At 39.4% G+C, this 19,145-nt stretch overlaps 2 long non-coding RNA genes across 4 annotated transcripts; one reads left to right on the top strand and one right to left on the bottom strand.

The window, feature by feature from the left end:
- Positions 1–3,840: 3,840 nt before the first annotated feature.
- LOC135308130 (uncharacterized) lies at positions 3,841–12,106 on the bottom strand. Its single transcript, XR_010368660.1, has 5 exons — positions 12,091–12,106; positions 11,261–11,384; positions 8,223–8,274; positions 6,512–6,586; positions 3,841–3,998 (listed from the first exon to the last, which is right to left on the bottom strand). It is a non-coding gene; the product is annotated as an uncharacterized LOC135308130 (long non-coding RNA).
- Positions 12,107–13,739: 1,633 nt separating this feature from the next.
- On the top strand, positions 13,740–17,240 carry LOC135307380 (uncharacterized). 3 transcript variants are annotated; one of them, XR_010368091.1, is made up of 3 exons: positions 13,740–13,790; positions 14,641–15,211; positions 16,865–17,240. It is a non-coding gene; the product is annotated as an uncharacterized LOC135307380 (long non-coding RNA). The 3 variants fall into 3 exon arrangements; XR_010368089.1 differs by lacking the exon at positions 13,740–13,790 and having other exon boundaries at positions 13,924–15,211; XR_010368090.1 differs by lacking the exon at positions 13,740–13,790 and having other exon boundaries at positions 13,924–15,342.
- Positions 17,241–19,145: the final 1,905 nt, after the last annotated feature.

The raw sequence follows: 19,145 nt of genomic DNA, 5'->3' as shown, positions 1-19,145 counted from the left end.
AACACAGTATATCCATGGATTATAATCCTTGAGCAAACAGAATATCACAGTAATGAAGACCTTAGCATTACAAATATGTTAAAACAGCTTGCATTTGGGGTGATATTTAAGGTCAAGTTGTATCTGAACACAAGTATTAAAATATTATGAAAATTACCATTATGGAGTAAATAATGTTTTCTTTCAGATATAACCTCTAGAAGTACATTCCATTTTAAATTTGGTTTTCTTATTTTTCAGTACCAACAAGCTCAAACTGAGCATCTACATCCCCAACCTGCTCTATGTGAATGAAAAAGACAGAAATTAAGAACTATAAGCTCAGCCTAAAAATCAGCTTCCAACTTCTATGAAAAACATGACCCCGAATAAATACAATCAAGAGGATACCATAGTGTCAGATACGCATCTAAACCAACTTACTATTTCAAATATACTCTCAAATTAAATTAATAGGCTTGTGGAAGATTCTGCAGAGTAAGAACTTTCTTATGTTAGGGAAAAGTAACATGCCTTGCCTTCTGCTCCTGCCCCCACAGCCAGAATAACTGAGAAAGTAAAAAGCTTGGGGATGTGTATGGTAGAGGTGACAAGATGGGTGAACAGGCTGTGCTCCTGGGTTAGTATTGGGGTAACTCATCTGTGCATTAACCTAGAAAAGTATGATTAATTATTTCTTCTTGCAAGATACTAAAAGATTAACTTACAAACAGGAAAACCTTTGGGTTTTCTCACTGCTCTTTACTCAGTTGCTGTCCTCTACCTGTCAGAAAAGCACAGGAAGCAACAGGCCCCTAGGACCACTGCACCTTATGTTTACATATATTGTAACACAAAAGGGCAAGCAGCAAGTCAAGACTATAGAGTAACAAGTTTGGGGGGGTGGGGTTTTTTTGTTTGTTTTTTTTTGGGGTTTTTTTGTCCTTTTGGGGGGTGTGGTGAGTGTTATTTTTGAGAAAAAAATTTACTCACAATGAGTAGGAAATTACAGAAGATATATATGATGTAATTTCTATTTATATATATATATATATGCTTGGGATAAGATAGGGCAAAATTACATAGAATCAATATGTTTGAAGTGACTGCTTAGCCTTGGTGAAGAATACCCATTCAGGATCTCATAGAAGACCAATATTAAATCATATTAGTACAAATCATTAGGGGGATTCTTCAATTTTTTTTTTAAAGCACACCAAAATTTAATACTTGCTTTCTCAAAACTGTGTCTATAAAAAGGCAAGTATCAAGCTAGCCCAGCCATGGCAAATTAAACTCAACAAATCTAAGCAGATCAGGAGATACCATATAATTATGGTCCCTTGCCACTGCATGCCCCAACTCAGACATTTGCCCCTGCCCCTATTACTGTGCTATTTCATAGTCACAGGCAATTGCATTTATTTGTTTCAAACCACAGGCCAACATGAAGGCCCTTGTCTCTGAGAACAGTCACCTACACATATTCCTGCTTTAAATTATTCAGTTTTTCTTTTCCTGGACATGTTCCTACATGGTTTTCCTTGAACTGGTTGTCCTATTGCTTCTACAGTTATGCTGCAGGAAATAAAATTAATTCCTTCTTTGCAGATATTTTTATTTTACTCTCAGGCATGCTATGTGAGCACCTAACTGCAGCAGGGAAACCACCCTGACCCTGCTTGCAGGTGCCTTTCATGCACGTTGCCAAATTCTCACCCATGGAGCTGCCATGCACTCGATGTCCACACACCCAGATCTCCTTCCAGGGGAAAACACCAGGGCAAGGAGAGAGTGAGAACCTGCATTGTGTCCCAGGGGTAAGGCAGAGTCAGAAGAGATAAAGACTCAGATTATTTGCATGTATAAAGTACTTAGGGGCACAAATTTTTGTTGAAGTGATTTCCCTTTGGATGCAAAGAACAGGACGAGTCCCATTCTTTGTTAGTAACTAACTGCTCATCCATCCCTTCATTCTGAGTATCATGTATAATAGGTTTTCCCTTCTTCTGTGCTCAAATGGTTCCAATTATTTGCTTTTTAAATGTGAGCTCTACAATGGTAAGATCCATACACATTCCCACTAAATCAGATTGAGAATCACATTGTGAGTTTACAGAAGAAAATATTACCAAGTTGTCTTTGTGACAGAACAGTGAGTAGGTATAAAATTGCAATGGTCTCTATGCCAAGTTTTTTTTAAGCTCTCAGCTTGTAAGATGAAAGCCTAATTTGATATTTTTGTAGTTATATAACAGTTCTAATATTTTGTGACATTTTGTATTGTGACACTATAGATGAAATTGTCATCGGACTGACACCCTTTACTGTTTATTCCTTAATTACAACTGTTAACAACACTGCAGAGAAGCGTGCTAATCTGCCATCACATATTATGAAAACAACGTTATTGTTACAAACACCAACACCCACTCAACAGGATAATTCTAAGATGGCAGTTTCTGCAAAAAGTTATCAGTTTAATGGACACTTCAATAGAAAAAGTTTAAAATGAACTCCTAATATTCCTGTGGAAAATATACAACAATTTAATATTGCACCTAAAGTTTTGATTTTATTGTGTCAGTGATTCCTTGTGCTGCATAGGGATATAATGTTTTTTGAATAGTGGAGTCTCTCTCTCTGTATGAAGATGCATAGCTCAGCTAACTGGCAGACTAATAATATTTGCAATAATTACATTTTCATATCCTCAGACACTGGTAGAGGTACTTTTTTTCCCCTTCTACTTCCAGGTTGTGGGTGAAATGATGTTGTTGCAAGAGATTAACTTTTAACAGCATATTGACTCAAGCCCAAATTCCTAACAATAAAATAAACTAATATTTTATCAGCTTCTTTTGCTTAGGAAAGAAATTTTCTGCAGGCCATGTCACACACCAAAAAGGATCTTCCACTGAACTGACACTTTTAGAAGTTCTGTACCAGTGCATTTTTCATACCAAGTTAGCTCAGTACAATTAAAACTCACTGATACAGCACCTCTGTAGGAGGAACCTGGGAAGCTGTTCAATGGCTGAAAAATGAAAATATTATATCTTCAACTTCTGTATACACTTTGCTCTTGGAAAGCCACTGCCAGTTACCTTTCAGTTTGCTTCTTTCAAACTTTTCATGCCTCAGAAAAAGTTCTCATTTGTAGATTATATCAGCAGAAAGAAAATAGAATTAGGAGCAGCCTAGAAGTAGCAAAAAGCCCTAGAGATTTGTTTGCCCACCCGTTAGACAACAAATACAATGTAGGCAGAAGGAGGTTGGGAAAAGCTGCCTGGAGTGAGGTGTATGAGTGAGGAAAGTGGCAATGACAAAAAAACCCCAGGGAAAACAAGATGCAGAAATTGAAGTTTGTTCCTTCTACAACTGCTCTCGTGAAGGTTCTTGCACAGGCTCCTGGTGCTAAACCAAGGCTACTCTGATGCACAGGCTGCCTTCTCTGCTAACAGTAAATTCCTCCTTTCTGCCTCATCCAGGAGCAGGCATGCAGCACAGATGACTGAAGCAAAGAAGGATAATGCAAGAATCTGTCTTTACTTCTCGCACTTATATGTAGAAGCAGAGGATTAAAAATAACATAAAACTCTTCTCACACTGAAAAGCCAATTGCCTTGGTGGAAATTTATACACCAATGTTTCTCATTCTTGATCCTAAAAGTCCATTTGAGGATTGCTTCTCTAGTACAGAATGAAAATAAGGAATTGTACACAATGCAACAATGGAATGAAATGATCCCATATAATTAATTTTCATTTAAATTATTTACATTTCAGTTTAATGGCATGATATTCTGTTGCCCAATCTGGATGATCTTCTCTGCTTAAGTGATAAATTACAAAACAAAATGAAACTAAAATGTTTATTTTTGTGAATCTTCTTCAGGGTAGTTTATGCTCTGCTTTGTAGCTTTCATTTTCTTAAAGCCAATAGGAACTTCTGCTCTTCCTAAAAGAAACTCTTCCCATTTGGGAAGGGATTCTTTTATTGATGCCCAATAGAGAGTCTGAGAAAGATATAAGAAAAAATAAACTTAATTTCAAAATCTGTGTCAGCCAGTTTAAAACAATATAGAAATGCAATGCGTTATTAAATCTTACTTTAAAAGTAAAGCAATTCAGAAAAGAACAATGTACTTAACATATGAAATTTTTAATCTCATCTATGATACAAAATATCAGCTTGGAAATATTTCATTCTGCAGGACAAACTGTGAAGTGACTGAATGTGCCCTCTTGTGGTAAGCAACACACCAGTTTAGACCTTACAGTACCTTTAATAAACTATTTTCCATGATTATATACTTTTCCAAAAGCAGCTTTTATATTTAAGTGTGTATGTTACTGGAATTTCATTTTGCAGTGGAAAAAACTTAGAAATGAAGGCTGCCCCTTTACCAATGTAAACTGATTATTCTAGAAAAATTTACAGTACTATGCAGAACTATAGTGCAAAAATTTTAGACTTGATAATTCACTGATGAAGTAATCATATCCAGTATTTGGATCACAAATTAAAATAATAATAAAAGGTGATGTATATTGAGTGAGTGGTCTAGGAGAATCACTGTGGATCATTTAACCCTTCCTCTTGCTTTACACTGTGCCTCTGAGTAATAAATTTAACATATTATTTATCTGTGTTGTTACTCATTCATAATTTCTGTGTTGGTATCCTAAGGATAAGTGTTTGTAGGATTTTCAGGAAAATTTTAAGTGCCAGGTATCATTTTCCTCCCACAAAATAACGTGATCTAAGAACTGTGCTAAGATAGCACTTTACTCCATCCATGTATGTATTTATTGCCATTGATGTCCATTCAGAAAAATGTAATTCTGCAATAGAAAACAGTTATGATACATATGTAGTGAGCCTTTTTTCTTGACTTAAGTATATAATGAAGGAGAAGTGCAGAATAAAACTGAAGATCTCCCTGCACAGTATTAGATTCCTGGCTAATCATTTTGATCCTTACATGTAACTCAGATATAACTATGGCTCTTGCAGGTTTACAAAAATATTTTCTTCAACAGATTTACTCAAAGAATCTTTTTTGACAAGCATATGTGCTGTCACACAAAACTACTCCGACTCAGCAAGCTGGGGATCCATTATAGCCATAACTTTCAGAGTATATTAATACAGACACATGTATGGCTGAGTGAAATATGCTCAGAAGTGTTTTGGAACAAAGCACGCACAAGAATTTTGTACCATGAAAGAAAGTTTTCTTTTTCCACTATTTATAGCACTCTTCTCTAGAAGCATAAAAAAAAAAAAAAAGCTGAAATAGGATCTTCTCCTTCAAATAGTAACTCTGTTCTCTCCAAAATTTCACCACTGCTGCAGAGTGCAGACATTCTGCAGCCAGGAGCAGCCGCTCTGCAGCCTCCAGTTTGTGCTGACTTCACTCGAGGAGCAGCTTCACACCTACCATGGACTAAGTGACCCAAACTACTCAAGAGGTGTCTCTGAAGTCACTGAAGATCTAAAACTACCTCTCAACACAGTCAAGACAGGTTTAATGTTTAATATTAGTAGGTTGGCATCTTCCTTAGCATCATTCAAAATGTACAAGTATTCAGGAAAGGATGTACCCCTTTGCCTAAAAATGTCTAAAAATAAGAAAAAAGCCATGGAAGGGGCAAACCCAGTGTGCACCCTGTCACAGCCACAGCAGGCTATTTACAAATGCAATGACAGATGAAAACTTTGAACAGTAACCAGAACAAGAAGTGATGCCTCTCCTTTAAGTAGTAGCCTAAGCATGCCAACACTTGCCCAGCAGGTGTGAAGCTGAGGTACAGCACACCTCTCTTCAGAGCTGACAGTGCCCAAACCTGGCCCTTGGCCCTGCTCTGACAGAGCCCCAGCACCCAAACCAGCACAGGACACTCTGCCCTGTGCCTCTGGGAGCCAAGCCACCACCCAGCACAAACACAAACCGCTGGGGCAAGAAACAGATGGGAATCTGCTCAGATTTTTATCTTGAAGTAATGTTTTAGGGACTGCAAATTGAGAAAAAAAAACCAAACCAAAACCAAAACCCAGAGTGTTCCTGCTGCAGTACTTTTCATAAGCTTCCATACAACTCTAAAATAATTGATATGAAATTTTCTCTCTTCATGCTGACCCTGAAATGTCAAGATGACAATCTGTAGTAAACTGAGAATGAGATGACCATATAAAACAAACTAAATAGCTCTGACACAGTAAACACAGTAATCTTCTAATACTCACAGTATTGATTTTTTATATTTGACTTAATTTTTAAATAGAAGTTTGTATAGATCTGAAAGCTGCTAAATATTTCCACCAGAATGCTCCAGAATCTAGGGACCTTGTCCCAGAATTTAGGTTCAGCTTGCTACACAGTACACAGGCCTTTGGCAATACCAGTCACTGGATTTTAAAATCAATTATTTTCACTTTAAGAACATGCTTCAGGGGAAAAAAAAAGCAAAATATTTGGTAAACAGCAAATGGAAACAAATGAAAAGACAGAGTTCTAGGACTTACTTCTAACTTAACAGTATCAGGATGTGGAAGTAAATACATTCTTTCTTGCAGCCTTTTTTCTGCTGCTTCTATATCCTAAAACACAAGCAAAGCACATTTTAAAAACAAGCACTGGGAAATTTAAAAGAAAAATACACACATAAAGACATTTAAATAACTAAATAAACCCATTACAGCTAAACAGCATTCAAAAATTAACACTGAAGTTCAAATATTTGTTTAGTCACTCTGAAACCCAACTTGTACTACTTAGACTAACCCTACAGCTGCTAAATGTGTTTGCTGCACCTTTTTCATACAAGAGTACATTTCACAGCCAAGTTAGACTTTTGCTGCAAACACTGCTATTCTCTCTGGACACCAGGGTAAATTAGTTAAATTCTGTTGTACAAAACTTAAGGAAATTGAGGGCAACAGAACATCTTTCTCTGTGCTGCATAAGACTGAAGTATGTATTCTAGCTACTGTAACTGTAAAGCAACCAGGCAAATTATGTGCAAGATCTTTACTTCTCAAGACAAAGATGACTTGCTAATATGCATGCATAACATGTGCACATAAATGTAGAGCTGCAGCAAGCTGTTCACCAGACAAGCTTGGATGACAATGCACCTCAGATAGTTTTCTTAGAAAAAAAATCAGTATTTGGGTTTCTGCTTGTCCAGCGGATGTGTGCTGGATTCACAGAAGCCCAAATAAATCTTTTTAAAAAGAAACAACCAAAAAAATCAACAGCAACAAACAAATCAAAGCATGCTCCCAAAGTAACCACCCTCCCCCTTTAAAGTTCTGACCTGTTCTTGTGGGCTTAGTTCCATACCCAAACATTGAAGAGATTGAGTGGTGGGCAGATGAAGAGAGACAGAAAGGGACGTGGGAGTGGGGTGTGAAGAAGCCAAAGCTGAACAGAGTGGAGGGGGAAAGAAAGTATAGCAGATGGCAGAGTTGGGAGCAGAGAGCGGGTGTGAAGAGTACAACAGAAAAACTAAATGAGAGAGGAAATTCCCCAAAGGGACTTCCCAAATATTCACCACCACTGCTGCTGAAAAGAAGAGTGAGATTCTGGAGGAGCATATCCACAAGAGAGACCAAACATGATTACTCGTATTCAATAATAGCCAGTCTGAATACATCAATAAGTAAACAGTGTTCAACTCTAGTTTAGTTCAGTAGAGTATGATTAATAACAGCAAAAACTCAGCCCTGCTAAAGTTTAACTTAGTGACACACACAGTCAGATTGTTCAATTTAGTGTTCATCTTATTTCATTAATTCCTTTTACAATATTCTCTTGTAAATAATTACAAACCTAATCCAAGTAAAATTGTTCCTCCCTCTTCTACAGCAAAATCCATACCACTGTAGGAAGCCAAAGGATGTCTGAGAAAGGGCAAACTAATTCTCAGATTTACCCAAATTCTCACAAGCAGCAAATGGCTGCCCCTTCTCAGGTAGGAAAAGACTAATGGGATAAACATATAGAGGGAATAGGAAAAAGGACACAGGCCATTTGAAATCATGATGTCAAAATAACAGAGTCCAGCACAGATTTAAGTGACCTGAGCAAGGAATTTCTCTGTTGCACATACTGGGGACAGACACACACAAACAGCACCAAAGGAAGCTCGTATCAGAATGGCTCAGGCCAAGTCTGGAGAAGTTATCCCCACAACAAAGCATACTGAATAAAGGATCACCCAGTAATGTTCACCTCATATTCTTCCACTGGATTTTCCTCTTTTCTGATTCCTTCTTCCTAATTACTGTAGGAATTTTAACAGGGAGGTAGAAGAATATCAATCATTACTTCTTTATAGACTCAGCCAAGTAACTGGAATGTTTATGGTGATGGGAAATGAAAGTCTTTCAGGCAAGAAAGGAGACAGCAGTTGTGCATATATGTTCAGTAGAGAAGGTCACTTTGGCATAGCCTAGATATTGGACGTGTCTTTTCATTGCTCACTCCAGTTTGTGTTGTGCAGTCTATTGTCATTCAGAATACTGATTTAATGACAGACAGTGAAAGAAATTTTTGCTGGAAGGTGTAGTATGCTTTAGAAAATAACTGGAACTACTGAAAGATTAGATGGCATTTCTTGTGTGTGTCTACACAACTGGTAAGCTTTGTAGGAAAAATAAATCCCTGTCATCAATATAAAAATAAATACATCAGCAGTATAAACTTCTTAGGAAAAAAAACAGCTAATCTAATATGTCACTGTACTGAAAAAAAGAGAGCATCTTACAGTGCTTCCCCTAAAACCACAAGGACTGGAACAAAAACAATTCAAGACCCTTCCCCAGAGGTAAAATGGAATGCATGACACATGCATTGCTTTTAGGGGACCAAATTCAGCTGTCACTTATATTGATATCAGTCTGGCACAATCACACTTAAATAATTCTGGAATTGCATGCCCGGGAAGGAAAGCAAATTTGTTCTAAATTACCTTTCCAGTACTAATTACTATATAGCATACTCTTTCTTTTCTATTTCATGCTACAAGCTGTTGCACAGTAATACATATTTCTAAACACAAGAAATATCACTGAGAAACAAATGTCATAAATTAGATTACAAATACTAGTCTAATTTCTGCTTTTATTACGACAACATTATATAAGCACCAAATGATACAGATTTCCCTAATCTGCAGTCTCCCTCTAAAGACATTGAGGAAAATACTCTGATAATTATGCTAAAATGCTGAACAAATGCTTATAATGTCAAAATTTCAATTAAAAAAAAAAGGTTAGTTCCTTGCTTCCTACTGATTAGAATTTAAATTAATTTTAAAATCTTTCCTGTGCATAAATTCCAACTAGCACAGAGAAAGAAAAATGGCTTTTGCTATGATCTATTACTGAAAACAACTGATTTTGCTTACACGCAGAAAAACAGAAATGCAAATAAAAAAATAACACTTCGTCATGTCCATGTATTTTTGAGTAGGCCAAATCAACAACTCTCCACATGGTAACTGTGAAATGTACAGTGCCTGGTATCAGGAACAATATTCTGAAGCTGGCACATTAATCAGTCTTGTTTTCAAGCTTCTCATATATTATGCTGCATAGATTTTTTTTTCCTGTTTTCTTCTGTTATCAAAAAGCATCTGCAGGAGTGCATGCTTGTTAAAACTAGGATAAAATTAATAGATTTAAATTGATTTATGCTATTTTATCCTGCAACAGAATTTGTTTTGATACATATGTTTTTGCTTTTTTTCTGTACAAACACCAACATTTTTGACACTTGAAAGGAACAATTTTGAGGATGTGACAGAAGATAGCAAATATCTGTTTAACTGCAGAAATATTTACACTCTGTATATGTCTGAGCTATTGTTACCATTTACACTACAATATAGCTTTCAGGATGGAGAAATAGACTCTGCATTTATTGTGTTTGCCTGTATATGTAAACTGAGAATGCATTCATAAACACAAATAATTTATAGAGCCCTATATTTATGAAGTAAAAATCTAACCTAAAATGCCTATGGAAAATAGGAGTCATAATGGCTGAAATTACTAAATCAACGGAGCAGGAGCTAGGGAAAAAATAACCAAACCATCAATTTATCCTCAGCCTCTCACTGAAGAACCGACACTTGGTATACAAAATAAAGAGGGGCTTGATTGTCCCCGTCCAGAATGTACCAGTTCACCAGCCCAAGCTGAAAAATCTTCTTTGTCACAGAACAGTTACGAAGGCATTCCTGGCTAACTGCTCTTCTTGTCTTTTCCTCTCTAAATAAACCTCTCTTTTAAATACACTCTAATGCAATAGAATTATATCCACCCAAAATGTGAACATTTTAAATCTGAACCAGGCTCTGCAAGAAAAGAAACAAAGAAATTCTGGTGACACGAATTAATCTTGTAATTTTCTAGAGTAAAACTACTTTTTCAATAAACACAACACATGCATTATGGACCCTTAATAAGTAGGAGCTTAAAGAAAAGGCACAGTAGGTTCAGTTTTCTGCTGCCTCCTGAAAAACTGACACACATTTTTCAAATGCATCATGTCAGTGGTCAAATGCATCTCTTCAAACTCAGATGTCTGAGCTAGGGGCTCCAGAAGAGTATTTCAGTCCCTGCCATCCAACTCAGATATTTTTAATTGCCTAGGAGACAAATCTTACCTGAATATTTATAACAGGTATGCAGAACAGCTATGAACATTATTAATGGTGTCACCCCCGTGAAGGGCTGGAAACACCAAACACTGCTTTTACAGACATGCAAGCAAAATGCCTGAAGTCACTCTACACCTCTTTAGAGAAAAATATTAAACTGAGAACCTCTTCCACAACTTAACCACAGCAGGAGAACAGCTCCTACCCTTGGCCCAAAGCCCTGTAGCCTGGTCAGCCCATTTCCAACCACACCCGCAGCAGAGAGGGGCTGTGAGTCCTGACAGACCCCCAGGTTCTCTCAGGCAGACATGTACTAGCATGTGTTACATCACTACATGTGCTTAAAAAAAATAAAAATACATAGTAGCAGCTGCCACCATGAGGCTTTTGTAAGAAGGGCACGGGAAACAGGTAGTGATGCCATCGGATTATAAAGACTTGTCATTTAATACTTTTTGGTCAAGTTCCAGGAGAGGGAACCATATAGAAGAGAATCCAAATGACAACTACAGAGCAAACACTTCTCTTTTTTTTTATTTTTTAATTATCTAAGCTACATAACCGTGACATTTTGATACGGTTCCTGGTAGTTGCAGAAACTTACATTTAAAAGTGCTGCATTCCTTTTATGAGCTGCATCAGCTGCTTGAGTTTGCCATGTCTTTTTAGTCTTTTTGTCTCTTAGATAAGTCTCCATCTGCTGTAGCAGCTCTGATCTCTGAGACAGTCTACAAAGGAAAACATTTTGCTAAGTGGGTAGAACATTTTGCTCAGGAGCTAGAAAATAACCTTTTTACCTTACCCAGTTTTCTCAAAACTATGGGGCTAATTAAGCCGGCTGCAGGGTGGGTGTGCTGGGGGAGGGAAAAGGTACAGGCAGGCATCACCTGCTGTGCTTGTACCAAGCAAAAACGTTGCAAGCAGCAGTCCTCAAATGCTGAGGTGCTTAGAAGCACTGAATCTCCCCCCAGAAGGAAATACAGGGTGGGTTGGGGTGACTTGAGCAGTACCACATTTGCTCACTGGCACGTACTAGTTGTTACAAGAAAAGCAAATTTTCCTGAATCACTACTGTATTTGCCTCACAATTTGAGTTTACAGGGCAACAAAAAAACAACTCTATAATTGAGGCATTGAGTGAGAGAATCCAATTACCTCCACCAAACAGGAATTTAACAGTGACAGGCTGACAATGGAGATCTTAAACCAGTACCACCATAGGAAGTCAAAAACCTCATCAACCTAAACACCCTAAACGCCAGGCCAGGATGCAAATTCCCATGGTTCCTGAAGGAAGAGTGCCACCTCCTGGAACTCCAGCCCCTTGCTGCAGCACCACTGTGCTGTGCAGAGCTCAGATCCACTGGCACCCAGGGTCGTGGGCAGGGAGGGAGAATATCACAAACTGCTGCGAGGCAGAGCACAGCTACTCACATCTCCTCGTGTCTTCTAGCAAGGTGAACCTCCTGAGCCAAACAGGATGACATCTTCAGTTGTTTGCCCCAGTTTTGTACTCTATAAAAGAAAAGCCAAGTGACATTAAAGTCTTCTGAAGATGTACATTAATGTACAACTTCCAGTATTAAACAATTCTGGTTAAAAAGCTGCACACATGATACATGTCAGCTATCTACACAAAACCTGCCACAAGGCATTGCTACAATTTGCTTTGAATACATTCACACTACTAATGTTCACAATATGCTTTACGAAAATGCTACTGTTTCTAATAGTTTATGAAAACCAAATTTGTTTCAGTTTCAGATTCAGCACTGAGTTTTCTCGAGTTTCAGATGCTTGTAACCACACACACACTTAGTGCTTACATAAATTGACTATTACTGTTTACATTACTGATTTCTGGCTTTTATCACGTTACACTGAACACATTTATAGTTGCAAACTACTTCTCACAGATGCAGGGACCTGTTCATAGGAAACTATGTTTAAATTGTTTAGAACTTAATGGATTTTTTTCTGAGCTATTAAGGAGATAACTGCCCACTGATGCAAATAAAGATCCTACAGCACTTTTCAGAAGACTGAAAATGTTTTGGCTATTTTTTTTCTCACCTCAGAGGTGACTGCGTTTTTACTTTAAGTAAAATTAAATAACTTGTCACGTGCTGATAATGTCAAAGGGTGGGAAAACCAAAAGAGCTCATCAAGACAACATGAGGTAAGGCCTCCTCACTATCATGTGTCACACCTAAGTCTGAAACCAGCGGTTTACACGAGGCCTCTGCTGACGCTGGGGTGCATCTTTTAGGGAGGGATGTTTTATCACACTAAAACACCTCTGTCCGCCTGGCCTGTTGCAATCCTTCACCTCCTTTAACACGGAGCACATCCCTTCAGCGCTCCTTCCCTCGTGCTCTTTGCGGCACACCTTTACCGGCGACAGCAGAAGCCAGAGCAGCCCGCCGCCCGTACCTCCTGCCTTTAAGGGCGCCCACAGCTTACAACAGCAGCGACACACCGCCACCACCGTGCGTGACAAACCGGCACCAGCCCGAGCATCCTCCGCCCGCTGCCCCGGGCAGATGCCAAGGCCTGAGGCAGCCCGGGACGAAGCTCGGCGGGCACTCCCCGGACCCCCGGCAGCCCCAGGGCCGAGCACGGCACCGGCGGCCCCGAACCCGCGGCCGCTCCGCCTCAGGCCGCGGGAGCGCCACGGCCGCAGCGGGGCCGCGCACCGCCTGCGCCCTACCACTGGGAAAGAGGGGGGGAGGATGGATTTACGATCCCTTTGAAAGGTACCATCCCGTGTGATTACGGGAGAACAGGTCAGGAAATAAAAATAAAACACCAAATACACTAGCTAGTTTACCTTTAGCCTCGCCGGCTTCGAAAAGCAAAGCAACCAACCGCAATGGTCCCCGGGACGTCTTGAAACCCCCCGCCCTCGCTGCCATGGAGACGGCCGGAAAGGTGGAGCCGAGCTGTGGCTTCGGTGGGCGGGATCAGCGGGGGCGGGAACGGGCTCCGCCCCTGGGATTGGAGGAGGGAGAGGGCGCGGGGCCAATCACGGCGCGGGGCGGGAGCGCGGGGCGAGGCGCGCGGGGGTGCGGGTGCCGCGTGCCCGCGCTCCCCTCACGGAGCCGGCGGCCCGGGCCCCAGGAACTCCGGCCGGGGTTTGTGTTTAAAACAAGCGTTCCTCCCTCTGTGCGAGGCACAGCTTTCCGTGTCCGGCCCGGGAGAGCGCCCGGCAGCGCCAGCCCGCCTCTCCACATGGCTTCCAAACCTTCTGGTGCGATCCTGCCTGTGTGTCAGACCTGAGTTCCTTCCCTGCCTCAAGGCTGAGGCGAATCTAGTCCTTTATACGCAAACTTACATCAAAATATACTCCAAATGAAAAACCACAATTCTTCCACCTTTTTTGTTTTCTGTAAATGTTTTGTCCTTCACAGAAAACACAAATTCCAAGCTAGATAAAGCTGAAAGATATTTTTTATTCATTTCATTGGTGCCCAATAGATATGCAGCTGTGGATTTCTAAAAGCTGCTCTGAAAGTGCTTGTCTTGCCTAAATGTTTTCCATCTAAGTATATTCACTCATCCTAGTTTGACACCTCATCACAAGCCTTTCTTATTGCTGATCAGAAGCTGTTTCTTGTGTTTTTTCATCTTTATATTTTCTATTTTTCCCCCCATTTTATATTTCTGCAACAAATTCACACTAATTCACTTCATGACATAAGCAGAAGTTCTTTAATGCACTTGTCAACTTACCCTTGCTTATTCTAGCAGTCAGGATAAATAGTACTTAAAAAGTTATTTTCATTTCTTTTTATCATTGTGATTTAAAGACAAGACTTTCCAATAAATGTCACAGAGGCGTAGGAGTCAGTCCTCATTTCTAATGGTGCAAAAAGCTAATTGTTATGGTCACACTAGCTGCACCAGAAAGCCCAAGTGTTTTGCATATTTTACTTTGAGCTACGCCAGCTCTCTGTAATGGCTGTGAACTTTCTTTCTTTGTAGCATTTAATGAATTTCAGGAAGAAAGGAGACAAACTGAAGTTTGGTTTGCATAGACCATTACAGATGCCATTTGTGATGAGAACACCAAGAGCATTTTAGTAAAGTTACAGATACTATCAATTATTCAGTACTGTGGAAACAGAAACAGGATGGAAGCCATAATTTTCTAATGGCTAATTTGTTATGTGACAGTGGATGAAGTTCATAGTTACTGAGCTATGAACTCTTATTTTAACCTAGATTGGTTCTGAAGTTGTCAAGAATGTAAGCTTTAGACTTATTAAAAAAAAAAAAATACTGTGCTGGAAATATCTAGAATCCCCACATGCTGGTTTGGGCTGGGGTGGAATTAATTTTCTTCACAGTACCTGATCTGGGGCTGTGTTTTGAATTTGTGCTGGAAACAGAGCTGATAACTCATGGATGTTTTTATTTCTGCTGGTCAGGGCTTACACAGAGTCGAGGCCTTTTCTGCTTCTTCCCCATCTTGTGGGAGTGCACGAGGTGATGGGAGGGACACAGCCAGGCCAGCTGGCCCTAAGGACCCAGGTGACATTCCAGGCCCATCCAGGTGACATTCCAGACCGTGTGGTGTCATGGTCAGTGTACAGAGCTGGGGGAGGAAGTGCTGTACGTGGGGAAAGGCTTTCTCCTGTCTCTGAATGCACTGGCACCTCGCTGTGGTGTGTCCTGCTGTTACAGGTGTGTCATGTCATGTGTGCCCCTGCCTTAGCTTCCAGTTATATTATGGGTCTTAAAAAAAAAAAACAAAAAAACCCCACCTTTAATAGTTTTTATAAAAAACCTTTTTTCCACCCAGATTCTGTCTTCATTAGATACTTCTATGTGAGTTTACTGTTGGATCACTGCTATAAAAATTTGAAAAACTAGATGCCTGCCAGTGGGACCTTGAGATCTGTATTTGCTGTCCACATGGATTAAAAACTTCATGTTAGTACTGAAATGGGAACATTGTGACCCTTGCTATTTTTTAACCTTTCAACTTGATTTTGCTCTGAAAGCTTTGAGGGTTTTCTGAGTGAAATTGGTGGATTGGGACACTAGATGGCACTTAAACACAGCTAACAAAGATTTTTTTCTCTCTTTCAACACACAAAAACAGTCTAACACATCCTGTTCTAACATGCAGTTAATTATATCCTCAAAATGATGTCTTGGATTGATATTACTAAACAAACATATAAAAAATGTAATTACAGACAACTGAAATAAATACTGTGGGCTTATAATTGCAAGATATGTTTTTTGCTTGTAATATGCTACACACCTGTGCATAGTTTATATAGATAGTATTTTATTTTGTCATTTTTACTAACGTTTAGGATGGCACAATTTAGCTTTATGTGCGTTTATTTACTGCTACCAATTTTTGCCATATGTCAGTTTTTAAAAAAGGAAATGTTTTTATATGTTGGAATTGCAAGACACCAAGGAAATACACCAGTATTTCAAAGGGAAAACTGTAAGAAAGGAGTTTTCTTATATGAAACCACTTTAAAACTTTTTTAAAGAAATGCACTTTTTCTTTTTTTTTTTTTTTCCTTTGCTTTCCACTTCTTCCTTCCCTTACCTTTTGGGGGTACACCTCTGTTGGTACAGTAGCTGAATTTCCACTTTGAGGTCTATCTATAAACATTTGTTGGGTGGTATCATTGGTAAGATGCAGCAGGCCTGTGGGACAGTGTGAGAGCTGTGAAATGCCATCAGAGGGAGCAGCCTGTGGCCATCACCTTGGCTTGTGGCAGTTCTCCTAGCAGCTGCAGAGGCTCTTGGCAGCATTTCAATCAACTGCACAAGTCCTGTGCAAAGCTGCTTTAAGTTACTACAAGCTAAAAGGCAAAGGCATGCAAGGAAATGCCCTTCCAGAGCAGGAGTGAGCTAATAAAATATCAGACTTAGGAGGGTAAAAGACTGGCTTATAATTCCTCTTTCACATTCCAATATTCAGAGACTAGCTCTCAACCTTTCTGTAGGTGTGATATTAGAGCTGAGATGAAGCTCGTAATTGATAGGACAACTCAACAACATATTCCTGTATTTGGATTTTGGGTTTTTTGGTATCTAAAGGTGTGTGTATTTGGTGTATAAAACACTGGTGGTGCACTTGTAGAAGTCAAGTGCTGTTGAAAAAAAATTCTAACACATTACTGTATGCTTAGACAAACTAATGTGATCTGTGTTTGCTTGCTGGAATTGCCCTCAGACATCAGGAGACCTGTTTGAGGTGAGCCAGAACCCAAACAGCAGACCAGGATGGGCTCAGCAACCATCAGCTGCTGCAAAAATAATCCAAACTAGAGACAGCTGGGCCGAGTTCAGAAGAAGAGTTGGAAGACCTGCGTGAAGAGGAAGAACCAAGAGCTGTGTGTGCGAGGGCACAGAAGTGGTGGAACTCCAGTTGCTTTGTGTGCCTGTCAAAATGTGATATAAAACTGTGCATCAGGCCAGGCCAGATCCTTTCCAGTGTCAAAGAAAGAAATACTGTTCTTGATGAAAAGATATTAAGAAGACAATATTTTCTTCATGCTGCAAGTAGGGATAGAAACCTGATAAATAAAACAAATCCAAGAAAATCAGTATTCAGCTGTAATTTTTTTCTCCTTATTTATTTTTTGTTTTGAGGAAAGTTCTTTAAGGTTCTCTAAATATCAGCTAGACTAGACAATTCTTCAGACCGTTTGCTGATACATCCATTCAGTCTTGTCAAGGGCATAGATGCCCCAACAGGTGCTCTCCATCAGTAGTGTCTATGGTATAGCTACTTCTTTTTGAAGAGCTCACAAAAATAGTTTGGCACTTAAGTAATAACATTAAGCCTTCTCTTAAAAAAAAAAAAAAGTACAGGTCTCCACTGACTTAACAGATGTACAGGTAGTTGAATGCTTTACAAGTAGTTATAATAATTATTTACAGTAATTAATTTGAATCTAATTGCTTCTCAGCATGTTAGGATAGTAAATTAAAACTTTATTTCAGACAACTCCTGTTTTCTGTTTTCACTAAGCTGCACAAAGGAAACACAATAAAAAAACCTCTTGGAGAAGCACCATTCTCTGTGCCTGTTTGGAGTGCTTTGAATGGACCTGCTTAGCTTTGATCCTCCAACCAGCACTTCTCTTACCTGTGTAGACTGGATACTTCTTCCCCAGCGTGGAGAGCAAGCTCCACCTGACAGCATAAGGGGTGCATGTGAACAAGAGGGACAGAAATACTTTTTGGCTCATAAGTGAGAGTCATGTCAGATGGTTCATACAAGGGAAGGCTGATTTTCCCTGGTTCCCTCCCTAATCAGTGCAGAGAGCTCAGCTCTCCGTGACCACGATGTAGACCCGAGGCTGAGCATTTGGAGCTGCTCTGAAGGACCAGAGGTATCATTCTTTACAGGCTACACAAGGAGCTTTGAGAAACTGCTCTCCTCAGATTGGTGCCTGTAATTATGTACCTGCTCAGTGTCTGACCATCTGCTTCCAAACCATTCACAGCTTATGTCTTTCACACCCTGGTGGAGGTTCATTGGAGCTCCTCAGGACTGACTTTGCCTGCTACACACAGAAAGTCTGTCAGCTTTGGCCTGCTTTGAGATTCCTATTTGAAACCATAGCAAGTTTACTGAAGAATAGGTCAGTGCCTGCTAATTTCAGGTGAATTCAATCACATGCAGGTGCAGCTGGTTATTTAAACACTCTTCCAACTGCATTCACACGATGCTTTGAACAAACTTTGTGCTCTGGGATGATGATGGACACCATCTTCAGCTTCAGGCCATTTGCACTGAGTGCACAAGTCACCCTGTAACTTTTAGCCACCCTAAGTAATGCTATTGCCATCTGGTTGTACTTTAAAATTGTCTTATTCTGTAATGATGATACATCTACAGCAGCAAAAAGTACTTTGAATTTTAATACATGCGTTTATATGACTGTCAAGATGCCTGATATTAATAGCTTGGCTTTTACTGTAAGCAGAGGTAGAAGAAATAACACCACCTTCACAGTTCTGGCACAGTTTCCTTATGAGCTGAATTCTCAGCCCATTGTTTCTGGATTTTGCCATACAAACCTGAGCAGCAGTGTTCTATTTTTTAATTTCTGTTTAGATTTTGAGTGCTTTTATTATGAATTTCTTTCGTTCCAGAGAGAAATTAGAGAGGCAACAGTGCTTCTCTTGCTGCATAACACCAACATTTACTGGCAATAAAAAATAACTGAACTTGTGCAGGAAGCCAGTTTCTAATAAACCCTTTTACTGGGTTGTTGTTATGAAGCTTGAGCTTTTCATTTTTTACAAAAAACCCCCACTTTTTAAAGAAAGGTCAGTCAATCTTTTTAGAAAGATTTAATAAATGACTTTTCCCACCTTACAGAATTTAGTCTTTTGTTGAATTGTTTCTGTTCCTATTAAAGCCTCACAAAAATGTACCTTCTATTATATTTCTTCTAATAGGTTTCTCAGCCTTATAACTATAATAAATTTGTCAGTCTAGG

Source organism: Passer domesticus, chromosome 9, assembly GCF_036417665.1.
Source record: "Passer domesticus isolate bPasDom1 chromosome 9, bPasDom1.hap1, whole genome shotgun sequence".
Classification (NCBI taxonomy): domain Eukaryota; kingdom Metazoa; phylum Chordata; class Aves; order Passeriformes; family Passeridae; genus Passer; species Passer domesticus.
Note: the sequence above shows the minus strand (reverse complement) of the source record. Positions and strands in the feature narration are given on the sequence as shown.